The following is a 23353-nucleotide window of genomic DNA, read 5'->3' as shown; positions in this document are numbered from 1 at the left end:
AAGACCAACAGAGGGGCAGCCGCGCCACTGTCCCAGAAAGAGCTGAGGAGAGTCCCAGATGAGGGCTCACTCAGCAGCCGCGGAGCAGAAGCCAGGGGGAGTTGCAGTGACGCGCCCGTGAGCTCCGCCGGCAGCCAGCCGTGCCTGAGTGACCGAGCCCCAGGCCGAGAGGCCGGGGGCACCCCACCTCCGAAGTGGCCCGAGCGAGCCCCAGGCTCCAGGCCCCGATAAGCGGCCGCCAAGGAGTGAGCCGGTGTGTACCTGGACGCCCATCCCCGGACACAAAGAACCACCAACGCACCGATGTCTGAGGGAGTCCGCCACTGGCAGGGGAAGTGGTGGTAGGGGGAGATAGGCCTCCAAACCTTGGAGGGCCTGAGATGTCCCCAGAGAGGTGGCGCCTGACACCCAACCTGACATATAGACACAGAAATACAGGCACACACATATACAAACATCCATTCCCACCCTCATGCTCTCATATGCACTTACTCCACACTCAACCAACGTGGAGACAGACATAAAGAGACGCTGTACACACGATCACACTCCCCAAGCGTACCCTACAAACCGGGTCTAGGTACCCTTGCCCCTGGAGGGGGAACTGCACCCAGACCCAGGTGGTATTACCCTTTTCCCTGCGGTGGGGGGCAATGGCGTGTCCAGCGGGGTGGCCTGGGGGGGCACAGGCCACCCCCCAAACCAGACTGGCCACCCCAGGTGCCACCCCAAAGGCAAAACAATAAAATTCAATCAAATATCAAATGTCCGATTATGTTTTCACGGTGACGCTCAGATATCCGAGTGTAAGTGAATGCAGCATCGCTTCTGCGCTATGCGCATCACGTTAGCAAAGGTAGGAGAGCCAAGCGCGATAGACGGCACTGCAGGAAACAATTTTTCGGTGAAAGAAAATGAGGACAGAATAAATGTCCCGGTAAGTAATATCAAGTTTGTTGAGTTTAGTAAACTTCGGTGAAATTAGAATACCAAGGAAAAAAATAACACTTAAAGAATTATTGCAGCTGTGGAATATTTCAGACAGTATGCTACTGAGGGCAGCTAACATAAGAGTTATGAGTTATAAGATATAATCTAAGTCGTAACATTGCTGTATGGAGCTGCAGATTTGGTTGCAGGTTAACATAGCTGGACTGGCCATCGGGCATACCGGGCATATCCCCAGTGACTTATTTTTTTTATTTTTTTTGTAATGGCATGAACAATGAGAGGTGGTGGATTGGCCAGATGCAGGTCGATGTGTAGAAATAACTCCGTTGTTTGGTGGTGGCTATGACGGGGCTTCCACAGAGGCAACAGGTGGATGAGGGAAGGGGAGGCAGGAGGAGAGACCCGAAGCAGCCGCCAGTCCGAGTGTCAGGTGAACTGAACTTCAGGTAAGAAGTTATGACCTGCAGTCTATCTGGGTCAGATATAAACCAAGTTTAGGTGGAGTTTATTTTCATGTTGCTGACTTTTTACTGTCAGTTGCAATAACTCATACTGCGTTCTAGCCAGTTTGACGGAGTTTTTATACAGCTGGGTGGGTGCTATGATGTTACTGATAGTGAACTTTATTTTATTCATAAGGTTAGTAGAGTTGCCAACGGCTCCTTAAAAAAATGGAATGGTCCCTCATTCAGAGAAAATATTACGCGTTTCGTATTGAGCTGAGAAGAGACGCAGTTTGTCCCGGACTTTAGCTAGAATGGAAAAAAGACACAAAGCTGGATTTATTCTGTCTTTATGCTGCACAGCTGCCTCTTCTTCTCTCATTCTCTCCCCCTCCCTCTCCTGTTGCTACTTCAATCATGAAACTGATCAATGATCAGCTGATCGGCTTTTCTCTCTTGTTTGTTTATCGCCCACTTTGCGCCAGAAAGAGGAAACCAGCGGATGTCGCGCTAAACAACAGCAGCACGTTTAAGCTTGATCAGCTGTTGTTAGAATGTATTTAATATTAATTTCTAGTATCAGCTGATGTTTGCTGGAGCCACAGCTGTAAAGCTGCTGGTCATGATGTCTGTTTAGATATGTGGTGAGAGGGAAACATGAAGATGAAACCAGGAGATGTCCTTACTGAACCATCAGAGCTGAACAGGTGATGGAGAAACAGGTTTACCTTTTAGGTGACATGAATGAGTTGAAGTTATCAACTGTTTCTGAGAGATAAATAACACCAGGATCCTTTTTTATGTAGCTGACAGCTGGTAACTGTGCAGGGGCGGGTCTAGCAAAGTTTTGCCAGGGGGCCAGGTAGGGCATTAACAGGGAAAGGTGGGCACAAAGAAATACTTTTCTTTCTTATTCTCATTTAAAATACCTAGTTTTTATTAAATAATTATCTAAATCTTACAACCAAAGTTTTTATCTGACGTAAAATGTATAGAAATCATACATATACCAACAAGACTGTACATCACTGTCACAACAGCATTTGTTTTCATTCAAAGGCTTTATGGCTTTAATACCTGGTGGGTCGGTCTGTAGTAAAAATGCCCAATTTTTTTGTCCCAGTCCAGCCCTGCAGGTTAATACTGGCAGTGTCACCATGCCAGCTGACTGTATTTTATCATCAGCCAGTGTTGTTCTTTATCAATATTACCAAAGTTTACGATAAGGCAGCATAGAAAGTATTTACTTGCTTTCAGGTTTTATTCAAATGTTAGTCTTTTCAGTTGTTTCCCCACTTTTTTCCTGTTTCAAAATCAAACACCAGTTTGTGAGAAGATTATCTTCTTTTTTTAACAGGCAGATAAAGTTTTGCATTGGCATTGGCTAATTTGTCAATTGTTTGTTACAAATGTTCGTATTTTAATTTTCAAAAATGTTTTTGCCCAAAACATATGTGCACTATATGTCAGTAAAAATACTATGCAAATATTGATGTCCTTGAATGCTGAGTAAGCACTGACAAAGGACTGATTGTATCTCTTGTACTTTATCAACGGAGTATCTAAAAACTTTGCACCGTAGTGGTTAAAATCTCATTCTAATAAGAGTTAAAAGTGCATTTGGTTATTAGGTTTATAGGATTATTGAATTATGGTTAAGGGTTGGTAGATTTTTTTTTTTAAACATTATCTGCCAATTAAATCTGCCACCCTTCTCCAAATCTGTGCCCCTACCTGGCCCCCCCAACAAAAATTTTCTAGACACGCCACTGCTCTGGGGACATCTCAGGCCCTCCAAGGTTTGGAGGCCTATCTCCCCCTACCACCACTTCCCCTGCCAGTGGCGGACTCCCTCAGACATCGGTGCGTTGGTGGTTCTTTGTGTCCGGGGATGGGCGTCCAGGTACACACCGGCTCACTCCTTGGCGGCCGCTTATCGGGGCCTGGAGCCTGGGGCTCGCTCGGGCCACTCACGGGCGCGTCACTGCAACTCCCCCTGGCTTCTGCTCCGCGGCTGCTGAGTGAGCCCTCATCTGGGACTCTCCTCAGCTCTTTCTGGGACAGTGGCGCGGCTGCCCCTCTGTTGGTCTTCCTTGGTCTCTTGTGTTCTGGGGGCCTCTGGATGTCTGGAGTTTTGATCTCCTCCATACCTGCTTCATGCCCTGGAGGACGGGGCTGTGGCCCCCCCACACCCTCTAGCAGATCATTACATGAAGGAACCTTTTTAAAAAAAACAAGCGCATCCATGTACACATGGGTGATCACACCCACAAACTACACCCTTTTTGGCTCCTACCTCAAAGCACACTGTGTTCTGTTGATCTTATGTGCTGCACAATAATGTTTAATATTTAGTATTTACTGTCATATTCCCATATATCATTGTGATGCTGTTTATTCTATTACTCTTGTTCTCTTCTGCTTGTTTTCTTTTTTCTTTCTCAGCAGGTGATCCAGGTGATCGATATATGCATTTTTTATTTCTTTTTTTTTTTTCTGCTCATTCTGTTGGTTTTTGTTTTTTGCCCTTCTCCCCCGTCCCTCTTCTCAGCTGTTTCTCTTTCCCTCTTTCTTTCTCCCCTTCTTTCCCCCAGTCAAGTCTGTCCCGTATTCAGCAAGTGAAAATAAAATAAACAATAAAAGGTGAATCAAATGGACCATTACGGCAAGGCTGGGATGGTCAATTTGGTAAAGTAAATCCGTTGGGCATCTTTCTTTGCCTTTAGACAACAATTCTGATGGCAAAAGAGCCAAACGGGACAGGCAAAAAAAAAAGAAAAAAAGAAAAAAAAGAAGTGGCTTTAGATCTGACTCTTACAGACAGGCATGCATGTCTCAGGGTGATTACACACTAACACATTGTGATTAATCACACACATTTGTATAAATTTTATTAACAAGATAAAAAAGAAAACACTATACAAAATGTGTTTTTGTGACAGGCCGCTAGTAACAAAGTGCTCAAAGATTTCAAATTGGTTCTTTCCCAAGTTTTCTGTTATGTGTACACATATTCCTTGAATTAGGTGCTTTTTAATTCTCCAATAATGGTCAGTGCAAAGTGTTTACACAAACAAACAAACAAACAAGTGTTTACACAAACAAACAAACAAAAAACATTACTCAGAAAATGGTCAGGTACAAGAACTGGATTAAAAAGGATTGGAAAAAACAGATAATGTCCAATGAAATACTTTAGCGTGTGGCTCATGACTTTTGCACAGTACTGTAAATGTTATTAATAATGAAAGATATAAAGATGTAGCTTTCCCATTTTTAAAAAATTCCCATACACATTATTCTTTTCTTCTAGTGAAGGTGCCTCCTCCTTCAGACCTTAGGATAACTAATTTCTCAGACAGTGACATCACGGTGCGCTGGGAAGCTGCAGATGATGATGATGTTTCTTACCTCATTAAGTGGATCTCCCTAAGTGGAGGCGACCTGAGGCAGGTGGGGAAGAACTATTGAGTTGTTGGAGTACATATTATGAAATAAAAAATACAATATCTCAATAAACTGTTGTCCTGTGTCTTAAGGAGTATCAGATATCACTGTCTGCACTCTATGGAGATGGAGCTCAGAGTGAAGCTGTGGCCGTACGCTATAGCACCTGTGAGTCACACATTTTAACTATATCAGCTGCTGGTGGGAGCAGGCTCTCATGGATCTTTCTGGATATTTGCAGCGGGGACATGCTGGGGTCATTTTGGAGCAGGTTAATTTGTGTGCGCCACGTGTCATAATCAGTTTTGTTGTTAGGTCTGGGAACCTTACCGGAGAAGGTACGGAGTCTAACCTGGGACTGGATGTGTTTGACATCTTGCCTTCGTACGATATGCTCTACCACGACCTTCTGAATGTCAGGTGGATTCAAATCACTTACTGAAAGGGACGCACAGGCTTAAGCAGACAAAGAAGGAAATCGGGTAAACCCTCCAGCACTCATTTCTGTGTCCATTTTGGGCTAAAAACAAAAACACCTCATAACTACCTGTGGATGCTGGCTGAGCCTCTGAAGGTTGAGTGATATGTCATTAAGCAGGTAGTCAGAGTTCTCATTGATCAGTTCCTTGAGGGAAGTGTATCCACAGGCCTTACTGATGTCCTACATGGAGCTCAGCGCCGCCTGGCTCACCAGCAGTGTCTCCTCACCAGCTTTCTCCAGCACAGGATACAGCGAGGCCATCAACAAGGCACAGAAATTGCGGCCCACTGGCTGAGCACAGCAGGCGATTCCCCCGAGTTGGATGCACAGCTGACAGATGTTGCTGTTGAGCTAATGGATCATGGATGCAGATGTTGATGATGAAGGAATCACTTGGAGAGAGCTTGTATTTGAGTTGCTGGCATCACTGTTGTATATCGAGGGGAGTCTGGATGGACCGAGCAGCTACGCAAAGAGACAAAACCTGTGTTAAAGCACTGCTTTCTAACCACTTTTACACATGCACTGCAGCTCTGAAGTTTTCAAGATATTGTCCATGCACGTGAGAACGCAAATGTCTGACACAGTTAGATCAAACATTAAACAGCCTTTAGCCTTCCTGCTCCTGAGTGAAAGCCTGTATTATATCTGACTGTGCTCATGTGGGGATAAGACAGATTAGCCTTTTCTCAAAGTGAAGAGTGGGGACCAATTTAGGATCTTCACTCAAATTTAAAATACAAGGGAAACTGATGTATTTCCTTAAATAAACAAAAACCACACAAGCGCTTATAAAATGCTCATCCTACCCAGTCATATGCAAAGTGTTAGAATCAACGTGTGATCCACCTGCCACTAAGAGATATTATTTCTCTTTGGTAGATGGAAAAAATGGAATCAAACTCACTGTCAGTAGCTACAACAGCACATTTGTTATAATATGATGAATCAAGCATTTAGATATTAAATAGTATTGAGGGAGACAGGATCAAATACAGTGGGGCAAAAAAGTATTTAGTCAGCCACCAATTGTGCAAGTTCTCCCACTTAAAAATATGAGAGAGGCCTGTCATTTTCATCATAGGTATACCTCTAACTTGTCCGAGTTTTAAAGAACTGATTTGCAAATTATGGTGGAAAAGAAGTATTTGGTCACCTCATTTTTTGCCCCACTGCGTAATATACAAAGATATTTGTGGCAACTCGATGTGCTTTGTCCACTTTTATTATCGGATTGCTCTGTTAACCAAAGGGAATACCTCAGTTTATTGTATGTTTGACTATAATTTACAAAAAGACTAAAGCATCATTTCTTATCTTTTCTACAATAACTATGAAATGAACAAATGGAGAGTGCTCGCTCAAGTCATGGATCAAGTGACTTAAAGGGCCGTTTTCAAAGAAAACTAAAAGTGTATAAGCAACCAAGGAAGTGAGTCCTACCTGGCCACTGGACAACATTCAGTGACAGTGCACTTGCTGGCATCTCCGGTGGGCAGAGCCCTGATTCAGTAGGGTGAATAAGGGATCTTGTCTCCTCCGTACTTAATGAGAGTGGTGTATCTGTCAGTCATGTCTGGCACATAAAACACCAGGTAGGTCCCATCATGGCTGTCACAGATATCTGCTTCATGGGCTTCCCCTCTGGGTCCTTCAGGAGAAAACAAAAACTGTTACCTAAATATCAATGCTTTGAATACATTATTGTGTGGTCCACGTTCATGCACTCACAGTGATCTGCACTGCCAGCAGTCCCTCACCTGCATCTTTGGCATCAATGGTGACCTTCACTGGCAGAGAGGTGGGCGCTCCAGTGGTGTTAAGGCCGGATCCACTTGCACGCACCTTGCTGGTATCATGGGTGGGCAGCACCTTCACCTTGTAAGGGCGGACCAAAGGGGAGAGAAGACAACTGGCTGTGGAATACAGTCTCACAAATGAAAGGAGCCTTATTTACAGAACCGAGTAAACCACGCAAAGAGTTTTCCATTTTCAAAGCTGGCCAGAGTGGAACACTGTAACATGTAACACCTAGAAGGTTCAGATGGCTGCAGTACTTTGCTAATTTGGATCAAATGTTTGGGGGGAAAATGTAATTAAATCAAGTGATTGTAATGCTGTTACTTCCGTTGTGTAGTTAACCATCTATCATTTTAGATGTTTCATTAGCAGCCTGATGAAATTAGCTGTGTAGTTAGCCGACTTCTGCCATCCAAACAGATGAGGTGAATTATGCAGATCACTAGCACAGTACACAGATTACCACTTCTTATTCCAGCCAGACTTCAGGTACTTCATTCGAATCATGCAGTAACAACAAAGATTTATTACTACTGGCTTTTTAAATTGTGCTTCTTCTGTTCTAGAAAAACAGAAACATGTGATCACAGGGTTTTTTTTTTTCAATGACATTTGTGTTGGTTGTGTCGGTTGCAGGCAAACATTTATCATAATGGTTAGATATTAGGAAATAGCTTAAAATGTGTGCATATTTAACTTGTTGCACTGCCGTAGTGTTACCTGCGTGGGATCTCCTCATGAGCATATGACTGTACCCTGGATGATGATATGTGAGGAGCTTGAACTTGATTCGCTAACAGAAACTCATTTGGCTAGCTTAGCGCACATGTCTTGTGGCAAGATATATGCACTTAAATGTTTTAAGTCATTGGCTGTTCTGCCAAATTGCCACCAACCTGCAACTTTGTGAGCTGACTGTTTCGCGATTTTTGTGTTTTAGACAACAAAAAGAAAAGAAAAAGATGTACAGATCCAGGCTTTTCCTTTACTGTGGTAGTCGCATAGAATGACGTCACTGACACTGGTTTAATATGAAAACAAACTTTGCAAAAAAAACAAAGAAGAAGAAGTGAGTCGGCGTGTCATCTTTATCGAGCACCATACATGTTTTGCCTCACATTAAAATTATTATTTTTCCTTTTCAAAAATAATTTATATTCAGAGAAGTCAAATATAGCAAATTTGTACAGCTTACACGGCGGGCAGGTGGCGCAGAACACCTGCCGGCCCCTGGCAACTTGAAGCACAGACAGGCCCTGGTTCGAGCCTCGGCTCGAACACACTCACTGAGTTCAGGTCCTATCTGTGTCTTCAGTCTGCTAGGGGGATTCCTGGTCTGCGCAGGGAATCCCAATCCTTTTTTTTTTCTTTTCTTTTTTGGGCTGTTGGGGCCTGTATTTACAAAGCTGGGACTATCTCCGTTGTCATGGCTACCAAGAACAACGCCAGCTTGGGGGAGAGCGGAGAGCCGATAAGCAAACACTCATTCATCCTTTCTCCTCTTTCGTTTCACAGCTGCTGCGGTGGGAAACGCTGGGACTTGTGTGGCTATGCAGTTTTTGCATTGTTGGCAACTTTTAAGGACCAGCCTTGAATTTTACACATTTGATAAGTCAAGCCTGGATATATAGTGAAGAGAGCTGGGATAATCTGGACACAATCTGCAGGCTGCATCTCCAAATCACAAGTGGCTTTAGATCTGACTCTTACAGACAGGCATGCATGTCTCAGGGTGATTACACACTAACACATTGTGATTAATCACACACATTTGTATACATTTTATTAACAAGATAATAAAAAAAAACACTATACAAAATGTGTTTTTGTGACAGGCCGCTAGTAACAAAGTGCTCTCAAGGTTAAATACACATACCGGTAGACATTGAGGGCTAGCAGGAGGGACCATGCGCTTACCTGCTGCTCTCTGGCAGGTAGCTCCATGCCCTCCTGGGTTTTAAATGCACCTTAGAACACACATGCATCAACACTACAATGAGCGGGTGGAGGGAGGTTTGGAGTCTTCTCTCACCCCCATTCTCTGCGACCTGCTGGAGCGGGGGGGGCTAGGAGGAGGAGTTGGCCGTCCGACTGCGGTCTGGGGTGTGGGGCCTCCCTGCTGCTGCGGAGTCGGGGCGGTCTGCCTCCCCCCACCGCAGGGAAAAGGGTAATACCACCTGGGTCTGGGTGCAGTTCCCCCTCCAGGGGCAAGGGTACCTAGACCCGGTTTGTAGGGTACGCTTGGGGAGTGTGATCGTGTGTACAGCGTCTCTTTATGTCTGTCTCCACGTTGGTTGAGTGTGGAGTAAGTGCATATGAGAGCATGAGGGTGGGAATGGATGTTTGTATATGTGTGTGCCTGTATTTCTGTGTCTATATGTCAGGTTGGGTGTCAGGCGCCACCTCTCTGGGGACATCTCAGGCCCTCCAAGGTTTGGAGGCCTATCTCCCCCTACCACCACTTCCCCTGCCAGTGGCGGACTCCCTCAGACATCGGTGCGTTGGTGGTTCTTTGTGTCCGGGGATGGGCGTCCAGGTACACACCGGCTCACTCCTTGGCGGCCGCTTATCGGGGCCTGGAGCCTGGGGCTCGCTCGGGCCACTCACGGGCGCGTCACTGCAACTCCCCCTGGCTTCTGCTCCGCGGCTGCTGAGTGAGCCCTCATCTGGGACTCTCCTCAGCTCTTTCTGGGACAGTGGCGCGGCTGCCCCTCTGTTGGTCTTCCTTGGTCTCTTGTGTTCTGGGGGCCTCTGGATGTCTGGAGTTTTGATCTCCTCCATACCTGCTTCATGCCCTGGAGGACGGGGCTGTGGCCCCCCCACACCCTCTAGCAGATCATTACATGAAGGAACCTTTTTAAAAAAAACAAGCGCATCCATGCTCACAGGTGTACACATGGGTGATCACACCCACAAACTACACCCTTTTTGGCTCCTACCTCAAAGCACACTGTGTTCTGTTGATCTTATGTGCTGCACAATAATGTTTAATATTTAGTATTTACTGTCATATTCCCATATATCATTGTGATGCTGTTTATTCTATTACTCTTGTTCTCTTCTGCTTGTTTTCTTTTTTCTTTCTCAGCAGGTGATCCAGGTGATCGATATATGCATTTTTTATTTCTTTTTTTTTTTTTCTGCTCATTCTGTTGGTTTTTGTTTTTTGCCCTTCTCCCCCGTCCCTCTTCTCAGCTGTTTCTCTTTCCCTCTTTCTTTCTCCCCTTCTTTCCCCCAGTCAAGTCTGTCCCGTATTCAGCAAGTGAAAATAAAATAAACAATAAAAGGTGAATCAAATGGACCATTACGGCAAGGCTGGGATGGTCAATTTGGTAAAGTAAATCCGTTGGGCATCTTTCTTTGCCTTTAGACAACAATTCTGATGGTAAAAGAGCCAAACGGGACAGGCAAAAAAAAAAGAAAAAAAGAAGTGGCTTTAGATCTGACTCTTACAGACAGGCATGCATGTCTCAGGGTGATTACACACTAACACATTGTGATTAATCACACACATTTGTATACATTTTATTAACAAGATAAAAAAAAAACACTATACAAAATGTGTTTTTGTGACAGGCCGCTAGTAACAAAGTGCTTAAAGATTTCAAATTGGTTCTTTCCCAAGTTTTCTGTTATGTGTACACATATTCCTTGAATTAGGTGCTTTTTAATTCTCCAATAATGGTCAGTGCAAAGTGTTTACACAAACAAACAAACAAACAAGTGTTTACACAAACAAACAAACAAAAAACATTACTCAGAAAATGGTCAGGTACAAGAACTGGATTAAAAAGGATTGGAAAAAACAGATAATGTCCAATGAAATACTTCAGCGTGTGGCTCATGACTTTTGCACAGTACTGTAAATGTTATTAATAATGAAAGATATAAAGATGTAGCTTTCCCATTTTTAAAAAATTCCCATACACATTATTCTTTTCTTCTAGTGAAGGTGCCTCCTCCTTCAGACCTTAGGATAACTAATTTCTCAGACAGTGACATCACGGTGCGCTGGGAAGCTGCAGATGATGATGATGTTTCTTACCTCATTAAGTGGATCTCCCTAAGTGGAGGCGACCTGAGGCAGGTGGGGAAGAACTATTGAGTTGTTGGAGTACATATTATGAAATAAAAAATACAATATCTCAATAAACTGTTGTCCTGTGTCTTAAGGAGTATCAGATATCACTGTCTGCACTCTATGGAGATGGAGCTCAGAGTGAAGCTGTGGCCGTACGCTATAGCACCTGTGAGTCACACATTTTAACTATATCAGCTGCTGGTGGGAGCAGGCTCTCATGGATCTTTCTGGATATTTGCAGCGGGGACATGCTGGGGTCATTTTGGAGCAGGTTAATTTGTGTGCGCCACGTGTCATAATCAGTTTTGTTGTTAGGTCTGGGAACCTTACCGGAGAAGGTACGGAGTCTAACCTGGGACTGGATGTGTTTGACATCTTGCCTTCGTACGATATGCTCTACCACGACCTTCTGAATGTCAGGTGGATTCAAATCACTTACTGAAAGGGACGCACAGGCTTAAGCAGACAAAGAAGGAAATCGGGTAAACCCTCCAGCACTCATTTCTGTGTCCATTCTGGGCTAAAAACAAAAACACCTCATAACTACCTGTGGATGCTGGCTGAGCCTCTGAAGGTTGAGTGATATGTCATTAAGCAGGTAGTCAGAGTTCTCATTGATCAGTTCCTTGAGGGAAGTGTATCCACAGGCCTTACTGATGTCCTACATGGAGCTCAGCGCCGCCTGGCTCACCAGCAGTGTCTCCTCACCAGCTTTCTCCAGCACAGGATACAGCGAGGCCATCAACAAGGCACAGAAATTGCGGCCCACTGGCTGAGCACAGCAGGCGATTCCCCCGAGTTGGATGCACAGCTGACAGATGTTGCTGTTGAGCTAATGGATCATGGATGCAGATGTTGATGATGAAGGAATCACTTGGAGAGAGCTTGTATTTGAGTTGCTGGCATCACTGTTGTATATCGAGGGGAGTCTGGATGGACCGAGCAGCTACGCAAAGAGACAAAACCTGTGTTAAAGCACTGCTTTCTAACCACTTTTACACATGCACTGCAGCTCTGAAGTTTTCAAGATATTGTCCATGCACGTGAGAACGCAAATGTCTGACACAGTTAGATCAAACATTAAACAGCCTTTAGCCTTCCTGCTCCTGAGTGAAAGCCTGTATTATATCTGACTGTGCTGATGTGGGGATAAGACAGATTAGCCTTTTCTCAAAGTGAAGAGTGGGGGCCAATTTAGGATCTTCACTCAAATTTAAAATACAAGGGAAACTGATGTATTTCCTTAAATAAACAAAAACCACACAAGCGCTTATAAAATGCTCATCCTACCCAGTCATATGCAAAGTGTTAGAATCAACGTGTGATCCACCTGCCACTAAGAGATATTATTTCTCTTTGGTAGATGGAAAAAATGGAATCAAACTCACTGTCAGTAGCTACAACAGCACATTTGTTATAATATGATGAATCAAGCATTTAGATATTAAATAGTATTGAGGGAGACAGGATCAAATACAGTGGGGCAAAAAAGTATTTAGTCAGCCACCATTTGTGCACGTTCTCCCACTTAAAAATATGAGAGAGGCCTGTCATTTTCATCATAGGTATACCTCTAACTTGTCCCAGTTTTAAAGAACTGATTTGCAAATTATGGTGGAAAAGAAGTATTTGGTCACCTCATTTTTTGCCCCACTGCGTAATATACAAAGATATTTGTGGCAACTCGATGTGCTTTGTCCACTTTTATTATCGGATTGCTCTGTTAACCAAAGGGAATACCTCAGTTTATTGTATGTTTGACTATAATTTACAAAAAGACTAAAGCATCATTTCTTATCTTTTCTACAATAACTATCAAATGAACAAATGGAGAGTGCTCGCTCAAGTCATGGATCAAGTGACTTAAAGGGCCGTTTTCAAAGAAAACTAAAAGTGTATAAGCAACCAAGGAAGTGAGTCCTACCTGGCCACTGGACAACATTCAGTGACAGTGCACTTGCTGGCATCTCCGGTGGGCAGAGCCCTGATTCAGTAGGGTGAATAAGGGATCTTGTCTCCTCCGTACTTAATGAGAGTGGTGTATCTGTCAGTCATGTCTGGCACATAAAACACCAGGTAGGTCCCATCATGGCTGTCACAGATATCTGCTTCTTGGGCTTCCCCTCTGGGTCCTTCAGGAGAAAACAAAAACTGTTACCTAAATATCAATGCTTTGAATACATTATTGTGTGGTCCACGTTCATGCACTCACAGTGATCTGCACTGCCAGCAGTCCCTCACCTGCATCTTTGGCATCAATGGTGACCTTCACTGGCAGAGAGGTGGGCGCTCCAGTGGTGTTAAGGCCGGATCCACTTGCACGCACCTTGCTGGTATCATGGGTGGGCAGCACCTTCACCTTGTAAGGGCGGACCAAAGGGGAGAGAAGACAACTGGCTGTGGAATACAGTCTCACAAATGAAAGGAGCCTTATTTACAGAACCGAGTAAACCACGCAAACAGTTTTCCATTTTCAAAGCTGGCCAGAGTGGAACACTGTAACATGTAACACCTAGAAGGTTCAGATGGCTGCAGTACTTTGCTAATTTGGATCAAAAGTTTGGGGGGGAAAATGTAATTAAATCAAGTGATTGTAATGCTGTTACTTCCGTTGTGTAGTTAACCATCTATCATTTTAGATGTTTCATTAGCAGCCTGATGAAATTAGCTGTGTAGTTAGCCGACTTCTGCCATCCAAACAGATGAGGTGAATTATGCAGATCACTAGCACAGTACACAGATTACCACTTCTTATTCCAGCCAGACTTCAGGTACTTCATTCGAATCATGCAGTAACAACAAAGATTTATTACTACTGGCTTTTTAAATTGTGCTTCTTCTGTTCTAGAAAAACAGAAACATGTGATCACAGGGTTTTGTTTTTTTCAATGACATTTGTGCTGGTTGTGTCGGTTGCAGGCAAACATTTATCATAATGGTTAGATATTAGGAAATAGCTTAAAATGTGTGCATATTTAACTTGTTGCACTGCCGTAGTGTTACCTGCGTGGGATCTCCTCATGAGCATATGACTGTACCCTGGATGATGATATGTGAGGAGCTTGAACTTGATTCGCTAACAGAAACTCATTTGGCTAGCTTAGCGCACATGTCTTGTGGCAAGATATATGCACTTAAATGTTTTAAGTCATTGGCTGTTCTGCCAAATTGCCACCAACCTGCAACTTTGTGAGCTGACTGTTTCGCGATTTTTGTGTTTTAGACAACAAAAAGAAAAGAAAAAGATGTACAGATCCAGGCTTTTCCTTTACTGTGGTAGTCGCATAGAATGACGTCACTGACACTGGTTTAATATGAAAACAAACTTTGCAAAAAAAACAAAGAAGAAGAAGTGAGTCGGCGTGTCATCTTTATCGAGCACCATACATGTTTTGCCTCACATTAAAATTATTATTTTGCCTTTTCAAAAATAATTTATATTCAGAGAAGTCAAATATAGCAAATTTGTACAGCTTACACGGCGGGCAGGTGGCGCAGAACACTTGCCGGCCCCTGGCAACTTGAAGCACAGACAGTCCCTGGTTCGAGCCTCGGCTCGAACACACTCACTGAGTTCAGGTCCTATCTGTGTCTTCAGTCTGCTAGGGGGATTCCTGGGCTGCGCAGGGAATCCCAATCCTTTTTTTTTCTTTTCTTTTTTGGGCTGTTGGGGCCTGTATTTACAAAGCTGGGACTATCTCCGTTGTCATGGCTACCAAGAACAACGCCAGCTTGGGGGAGAGCGGAGAGCCGATAAGCAAACACTCATTCATCCTTTCTCCTCTTTCGTTTCACAGCTGCTGCGGTGGGAAACGCTGGGACTTGTGTGGCTATGCAGTTTTTGCATTGTTGGCAACTTTTAAGGACCAGCCTTGAATTTTACACATTTGATAAGTCAAGCCTGGATATATAGTGAAGAGAGCTGGGATAATCTGGACAGAATCTGCAGGCTGCATCTCCAAATCACAAGTGGCTTTAGATCTGACTCTTACAGACAGGCATGCATGTCTCAGGGTGATTACACACTAACACATTGTGATTAATCACACACATTTGTATACATTTTATTAACAAGATAATAAAAAAAAACACTATACAAAATGTGTTTTTGTGACAGGCCGCTAGTAACAAAGTGCTCTCAAGGTTAAATACACATACCGGTAGACATTGAGGGCTAGCAGGAGGGACCATGCGCTTACCTGCTGCTCTCTGGCAGGTAGCTCCATGCCCTCCTGGGTTTTAAATGCACCTTAGAACACACATGCATCAACACTACAATGAGCGGGTGGAGGGAGGTTTGGAGTCTTCTCTCACCCCCATTCTCTGCGACCTGCTGGAGCGGGGGGGGGGGGGGGGGGGCTAGGAGGAGGAGTTGGCCGTCCGACTGCGGTCTGGGGTGTGGGGCCTCCCTGCTGCTGCGGAGTCGGGGCGGTCTGCCTCCCCCCACCGCAGGGAAAAGGGTAATACCACCTGGGTCTGGGTGCAGTTCCCCCTCCAGGGGCAAGGGTACTGTGATCAGGAGATATTTTATTTTGTAAACGAAAAGAAAAAGGAAACCAAAGATGGACCTAAGAAGATGCTGGTGGCGCAGCCACGGGGCGATCCGGGGCCTGATTGGCCAGATTTGAATCCGGTTCTGTACCCTGATGACCGATGGCCCGCCAATGAATTCCCAAGGCAAGGAAGACCCGCGGGGAATTGGGGGGCTACTAGGTCGCTGAGGGGACGTGGTGGATCCCAAAGGGGAGGTGGACCAAGGGGCCGTGGTCTGGGGGGACCTATGCTGGACCCGAATGTATGCCGAAGGTGTGGAGGACGAGGACATTGGGCTCGTAATTGTCCTACGCCATGGCTACCAGAAACAGCTTATTCATCATCACCCCAGGCACAGGGAACTTTTCGAGGCAGAGTGGGCCAGACAAGGGGACATCAAGCTCCAAACCCAGGCATGGCGCCAGCGGCTCAGTATCCCCTGGGATACTGGGGCGGAGAGGAGGAGCTGTACTGACGGGACCCACAGAGGCCAGACAACATGGGAGGGGCAGATCCTATGTTGTCGATGAGTGTGGAAGGAGATGAAATGACCTTCCTTGTGGACACTGGGGCTACCTATTCAACACTGAAACAAAAACCAAACAGTGCCACACTTTCCAACCATGTGGTCAGTGTTATTGGGTTTTCTGGGGTACCGATGACGCTGCCAACAACCAATCCAGCCCTGACGGTGCTGGGAAAACAGACATTGAAGCACAGCTATGTGGTGTCTCCCCATGTGCCTGTGAACTTGATGGGCAGGGATCTGCTCATTAAATTGGGGGCCACCATCATGTGTTCAGCTGATGGACTAACAGTGACACTTCCAGGAGGAAAAGAGTTTCCGTGCCTGGGGACATTTTCAAAGAACCAGTACTTGCTGAAAGACTGTGAACAAACGACCGCTGACATCTATTGGGGTCGTGTGGTGGAAGAAGGCATACTAAGACAATATCAGTTGTGGAAACCTTGGATTATGGCCTTGGCCGTCTTCTCTCCCCCCAGGGATCCGTTCCATGTCACCCTCTATTATGATAGAAATGATGATGAAATTTACAGGGACCTGTTCCAGTCTGACCTTGAAGGCCAGACTTGGAATGTGTGTTCTCAAAACATCTATGTCGGTCCGGAGGGCGTCGCGGCAGCAGTAAAATTAACCGACGAACAACGGCCTTGGTTCAAAATGGGACCTGATTCAGTGCCCCATATAACATTGGCGGTCCATGAGAGTCATCAGGCGAAGGAGCTGGGGACGATGGTCAAAAGAGCCCTCGAGGAACCTGGCTGGCAAGCTACTCAGATTCCAGACGTTTGGTACTCGCCAAAATGCAAAATTTATCGTATCACTTGTCAATCAGAGGACACAGTGATGTTGGAGCATCAACAAATCTCAAGAATTCATGGGAGAGAAAGAACAGACCATGCGGATGCAGTTGCCGCACTTGCGACAGGTCTAAACCGCTGGGAAATGACTCAGCACTGAATCTCACGGTGCAAACAGATCCCGTAGAGACACTTATTTACAAGGATCCAGAAGAAAAATGGTTTGTTGCCACTGATTATACTAGGTTAAAACCTCAGGAGTTGATAGAGCGTGCCACAGGTTTTGGAGATAGGAATCTTTGGTTAGATTGGGTGGCTCAAAATGCTAAGGAGCAGAAAGTGGTTGATTGTGTTGCTTGTGCTACCGCTCGACCACATTTGTTTACTGAACCCGCTCCTCTGTATCCAGAGGATGAGTGGGGATATAATTGCATGTTGAGATTAACTAGAGAGGCGGTGGACACAGGGAACTGCACCACTTTGTCAGGTTTATATCCGCCAATTGATAAACGTACACAACCAGGTTCATTCACACCAAAACGAGATAATTATACATGTTTTGAGTTTTCTACAGACAGAGTGAGATTTAGGCTAGGAAGGATTAATCCAAGCTGGTGCCAGAGGACAATCACAGGTAGGACTACCAATGATGTAAGTGACCCAAGCACAATTATAGGCACCTGGGCGAGAGGTGGGCTATATTATTATTGTGGGGAGTACACCCTTTTGGTGCAGGTTCCCTTGGGGAGTGTGGGAACGTGTGCTTTGGTGCGCTTAGCTGCACCTTTGATGCTCATGGGCAGTAGGCTAGAGACAATTCCACAGCAAGGTGCGAATGTGTCTACAGCCAGACGGAGGAGAGCCACAGGAGCTATCCACAAGTATGATCCAAGACGGGACTCGCCAACCTGGATAGACTCAATAGGAGTTCCCCGAGGAGTTCCAGATGAGTATAAGTTAGTTGATCAGATAGCGGCCGGGTTTGAAAGTGTGTTTCTGTGGGTGACTCCAAATAAAAATGTTGATCGTATTAATTATGTTCATTATAATGTGTTGAGACTCTCTAATCTCACCAGGGACGCGGTGGAAGGTCTTGCAGAACAATTAGGTCCGACGTCGTTAATGGGAATCCAAAATCGCATGGCGCTGGACATGTTATTGGCCGAGAAGGGAGGCGTGTGCGCGATGTTCGGAGATTTATGTTGCACCTTTATTCCCAACAATACAGCTCCGGACGGAACAGTCACGCGGGCGCTGGAAAATTTGAAAACGTTATCTAGAACCATGCATGAGCAATCAGGCGTGAATTCAAGGCTGGGAGATTGGTTCACATCTGTTTTTGGGCAATATAAGGGATTGTTTATGTCTGCCATGTTTTCTCTTCTAGTTTTTCTAGGTTTGTTGCTGATCGGGTGTTGTCTCATTCCTCTGGTGAGGCAGGTGTTGGGTAATCTGGTGAGCAGGGCCATAGCTTCTGGTTCAGCTGGGTCAGCTGGTCCGGAACATATGATGCCGTTGCGAGAAGCCGCCTGGACGGAGGAGTGACACAATATCTTTAAATGTTGGCCTTTTTTCAAAAGGCCAAAGAGGAGGAGTGTGATCAGGAGATATTTTATTTTGTATTCTCACAATCAGTTATCATTGATTACTCATTTGCCATTGTTGAATCTGTTGACAGTATAATCTTTTAATTACATCTGTGTTACTTTGAGCAAATATTAATGCACACTGACTGTTTATATAAAGTTGTTGCACGTTAGAGCAGTTACACCATACAGATCCACGAGTCCTGTTGGGCCCTGGCAGGCCTGCGTGTAATTTTGCACGTACGCCGGTCTCTGCTTACATGCACGCACTTATGTAACACACGCACGGTCACCTACACACTTAGTAATAATAGGAGGGTCATCTGAGGACAGTTTTTCTGATAAATACACTTTCACAAAATGCACAATGTAATACACACTTGTTTTTCTCTTAAGAGTAGCAGTTGATGTCTATATAAGGGAAAACTTTGGGATAGGCGGGGAATTGTTATCATTTGAGATCATTTCCAGTAAAGATCCAACTGTGATGTCATAAAGGCAATATAAGGAGACTGATGCTTCAGTTGACGAGAGGATTCGATTGCAAATTGTCTTTTCCCACTCTTGTGCACAGAGTGTAATAAAGATCACTATTTTTGACACCTACTTCGACTTGGGCTTGCTTTCTTCTCTTCCCTAACTCGACCGAACCTTAACAGTACCTAGACCCGGTTTGTAGGGTACGCTTGGGGAGTGTGATCGTGTGTACAGCGTCTCTTTATGTCTGTCTCCACGTTGGTTGAGTGTGGAGTAAGTGCATATGAGAGCATGAGGGTGGGAATGGATGTTTGTATATGTGTGTGCCTGTATTTCTGTGTCTATATGTCAGGTTGGGTGTCAGGCGCCACCTCTCTGGGGAGATCTCAGGCCCTCCAAGGTTTGGAGGCCTATCTCCCCCTACCACCACTTCCCCTGCCAGTGGCGGACTCCCTCAGACATCGGTGCGTTGGTGGTTCTTTGTGTCCGGGGATGGGCGTCCAGGTACACACCGGCTCACTCCTTGGCGGCCGCTTATCGGGGCCTGGAGCCTGGGGCTCGCTCGGGCCACTTCGGAGGTGGGGTGCCCCCGGCCTCTCGGCCTGGGGCTCGGTCACTCAGGCACGGCTGGCTGCCGGCGGAGCTCACGGGCGCGTCACTGCAACTCCCCCTGGCTTCTGCTCCGCGGCTGCTGAGTGAGCCCTCATCTGGGACTCTCCTCAGCTCTTTCTGGGACAGTGGCGCGGCTGCCCCTCTGTTGGTCTTCCTTGGTCTCTTGTGTTCTGGGGGCCTCTGGATGTCTGGAGTTTTGATCTCCTCCATACCTGCTTCATGCCCTGGAGGACGGGGCTGTGGCCCCCCCACACCCTCTAGCAGATCATTACATGAAGGAACCTTTTTAAAAAAAAACAAGCGCATCCATGCTCACAGGTGTACACATGGGTGATCACACCCACAAACTACACCCTTTTTGGCTCCTACCTCAAAGCACACTGTGTTCTGTTGATCTTATGTGCTGCACAATAATGTTTAATATTTAGTATTTACTGTCATATTCCCATATATCATTGTGATGCTGTTTATTCTATTACTCTTGTTCTCTTCTGCTTGTTTTCTTTTTTCTTTCTCAGCAGGTGATCCAGGTGATCGATATATGCATTTTTTATTTCTTTTTTTTTTTTCTGCTCATTCTGTTGGTTTTTGTTTTTTGCCCTTCTCCCCCGTCCCTCTTCTCAGCTGTTTCTCTTTCCCTCTTTCTTTCTCCCCTTCTTTCCCCCAGTCAAGTCTGTCCCGTATTCAGCAAGTGAAAATAAAATAAACAATAAAAGGTGAATCAAATGGACCATTACGGCAAGGCTGGGATGGTCAATTTGGTAAAGTAAATCCGTTGGGCATCTTTCTTTGCCTTTAGACAACAATTCTGATGGCAAAAGAGCCAAACGGGACAGGCAAAAAAAAAAGAAAAAAAGAAAAAAAGAAGTGGCTTTAGATCTGACTCTTACAGACAGGCATGCATGTCTCAGGGTGATTACACACTAACACATTGTGATTAATCACACACATTTGTATAAATTTTATTAACAAGATTAAAAAAAAACACTATACAAAATGTGTTTTTGTGACAGGCCGCTAGTAACAAAGTGCTTAAAGATTTCAAATTGGTTCTTTCCCAAGTTTTCTGTTATGTGTACACATATTCCTTGAATTAGGTGCTTTTTAATTCTCCAATAATGGTCAGTGCAAAGTGTTTACACAAACAAACAAACAAACAAGTGTTTACACAAACAAACAAACAAACAAAAAACATTACTCAGAAAATGGTCAGGTACAAGAACTGGATTAAAAAGGATTGGAAAAAACAGATAATGTCCAATGAAATACTTTAGCGTGTGGCTCATGACTTTTGCACAGTACTGTAAATGTTATTAATAATGAAAGATATAAAGATGTAGCTTTCCCATTTTTAAAAAATTCCCATACACATTATTCTTTTCTTCTAGTGAAGGTGCCTCCTCCTTCAGACCTTAGGATAACTAATTTCTCAGACAGTGACATCACGGTGCGCTGGGAAGCCGCAGATGATGATGATGTTTCTTACCTCATTAAGTGGATCTCCCTAAGTGGAGGCGACCTGAGGCAGGTGGGGAAGAACTATTGAGTTGTTGGAGTACATATTATGAAATAAAAAATACAATATCTCAATAAACTGTTGTCCTGTGTCTTAAGGAGTATCAGATATCACTGTCTGCACTCTATGGAGATGGAGCTCAGAGTGAAGCTGTGGCCGTACGCTATAGCACCTGTGAGTCACACATTTTAACTATATCAGCTGCTGGTGGGAGCAGGCTCTCATGGATCTTTCTGGATATTTGCAGCGGGGACATGCTGGGGTCATTTTGGAGCAGGTTAATTTGTGTGCGCCACGTGTCATAATCAGTTTTGTTGTTAGGTCTGGGAACCTTACCGGAGAAGGTACGGAGTCTAACCTGGGACTGGATGTGTTTGACATCTTGCCTTCGTACGATATGCTCTACCACGACCTTCTGAATGTCAGGTGGATTCAAATCACTTACTGAAAGGGACGCACAGGCTTAAGCAGACAAAGAAGGAAATCGGGTAAACCCTCCAGCACTCATTTCTGTGTCCATTTTGGGCTAAAAACAAAAACACCTCATAACTACCTGTGGATGCTGGCTGAGCCTCTGAAGGTTGAGTGATATGTCATTAAGCAGGTAGTCAGAGTTCTCATTGATCAGTTCCTTGAGGGAAGTGTATCCACAGGCCTTACTGATGTCCTACATGGAGCTCAGCGCCGCCTGGCTCACCAGCAGTGTCTCCTCACCAGCTTTCTCCAGCACAGGATACAGCGAGGCCATCAACAAGGCACAGAAATTGCGGCCCACTGGCTGAGCACAGCAGGCGATTCCCCCGAGTTGGATGCACAGCTGACAGATGTTGCTGTTGAGCTAATGGATCATGGATGCAGATGTTGATGATGAAGGAATCACTTGGAGAGAGCTTGTATTTGAGTTGCTGGCATCACTGTTGTATATCGAGGGGAGTCTGGATGGACCGAGCAGCTACGCAAAGAGACAAAACCTGTGTTAAAGCACTGCTTTCTAACCACTTTTACACATGCACTGCAGCTCTGAAGTTTTCAAGATATTGTCCATGCACGTGAGAACGCAAATGTCTGACACAGTTAGATCAAACATTAAACAGCCTTTAGCCTTCCTGCTCCTGAGTGAAAGCCTGTATTATATCTGACTGTGCTGATGTGGGGATAAGACAGATTAGCCTTTTCTCAAAGTGAAGAGTGGGGGCCAATTTAGGATCTTCACTCAAATTTAAAATACAAGGGAAACTGATGTATTTCCTTAAATAAACAAAAACCACACAAGCGCTTATAAAATGCTCATCCTACCCAGTCATATGCAAAGTGTTAGAATCAACGTGTGATCCACCTGCCACTAAGAGATATTATTTCTCTTTGGTAGATGGAAAAAATGGAATCAAACTCACTGTCAGTAGCTACAACAGCACATTTGTTATAATATGATGAATCAAGCATTTAGATATTAAATAGTATTGAGGGAGACAGGATCAAATACAGTGGGGCAAAAAAGTATTTAGTCAGCCACCATTTGTGCACGTTCTCCCACTTAAAAATATGAGAGAGGCCTGTCATTTTCATCATAGGTATACCTCTAACTTGTCCCAGTTTTAAAGAACTGATTTGCAAATTATGGTGGAAAAGAAGTATTTGGTCACCTCATTTTTTGCCCCACTGCGTAATATACAAAGATATTTGTGGCAACTCGATGTGCTTTGTCCACTTTTATTATCGGATTGCTCTGTTAACCAAAGGGAATACCTCAGTTTATTGTATGTTTGACTATAATTTACAAAAAGACTAAAGCATCATTTCTTATCTTTTCTACAATAACTATCAAATGAACAAATGGAGAGTGCTCGCTCAAGTCATGGATCAAGTGACTTAAAGGGCCGTTTTCAAAGAAAACTAAAAGTGTATAAGCAACCAAGGAAGTGAGTCCTACCTGGCCACTGGACAACATTCAGTGACAGTGCACTTGCTGGCATCTCCGGTGGGCAGAGCCCTGATTCAGTAGGGTGAATAAGGGATCTTGTCTCCTCCGTACTTAATGAGAGTGGTGTATCTGTCAGTCATGTCTGGCACATAAAACACCAGGTAGGTCCCATCATGGCTGTC

This window comes from Copadichromis virginalis, linkage group LG10 (genome assembly GCF_057382275.1).
Source record: "Copadichromis virginalis isolate Kocher_CV1m ecotype Utaka linkage group LG10, C_Virginalis_male_GT1.1, whole genome shotgun sequence".
In the NCBI taxonomy this organism is placed as follows: domain Eukaryota; kingdom Metazoa; phylum Chordata; class Actinopteri; order Cichliformes; family Cichlidae; genus Copadichromis; species Copadichromis virginalis.
This window is presented reverse-complemented; position numbering follows the sequence as displayed.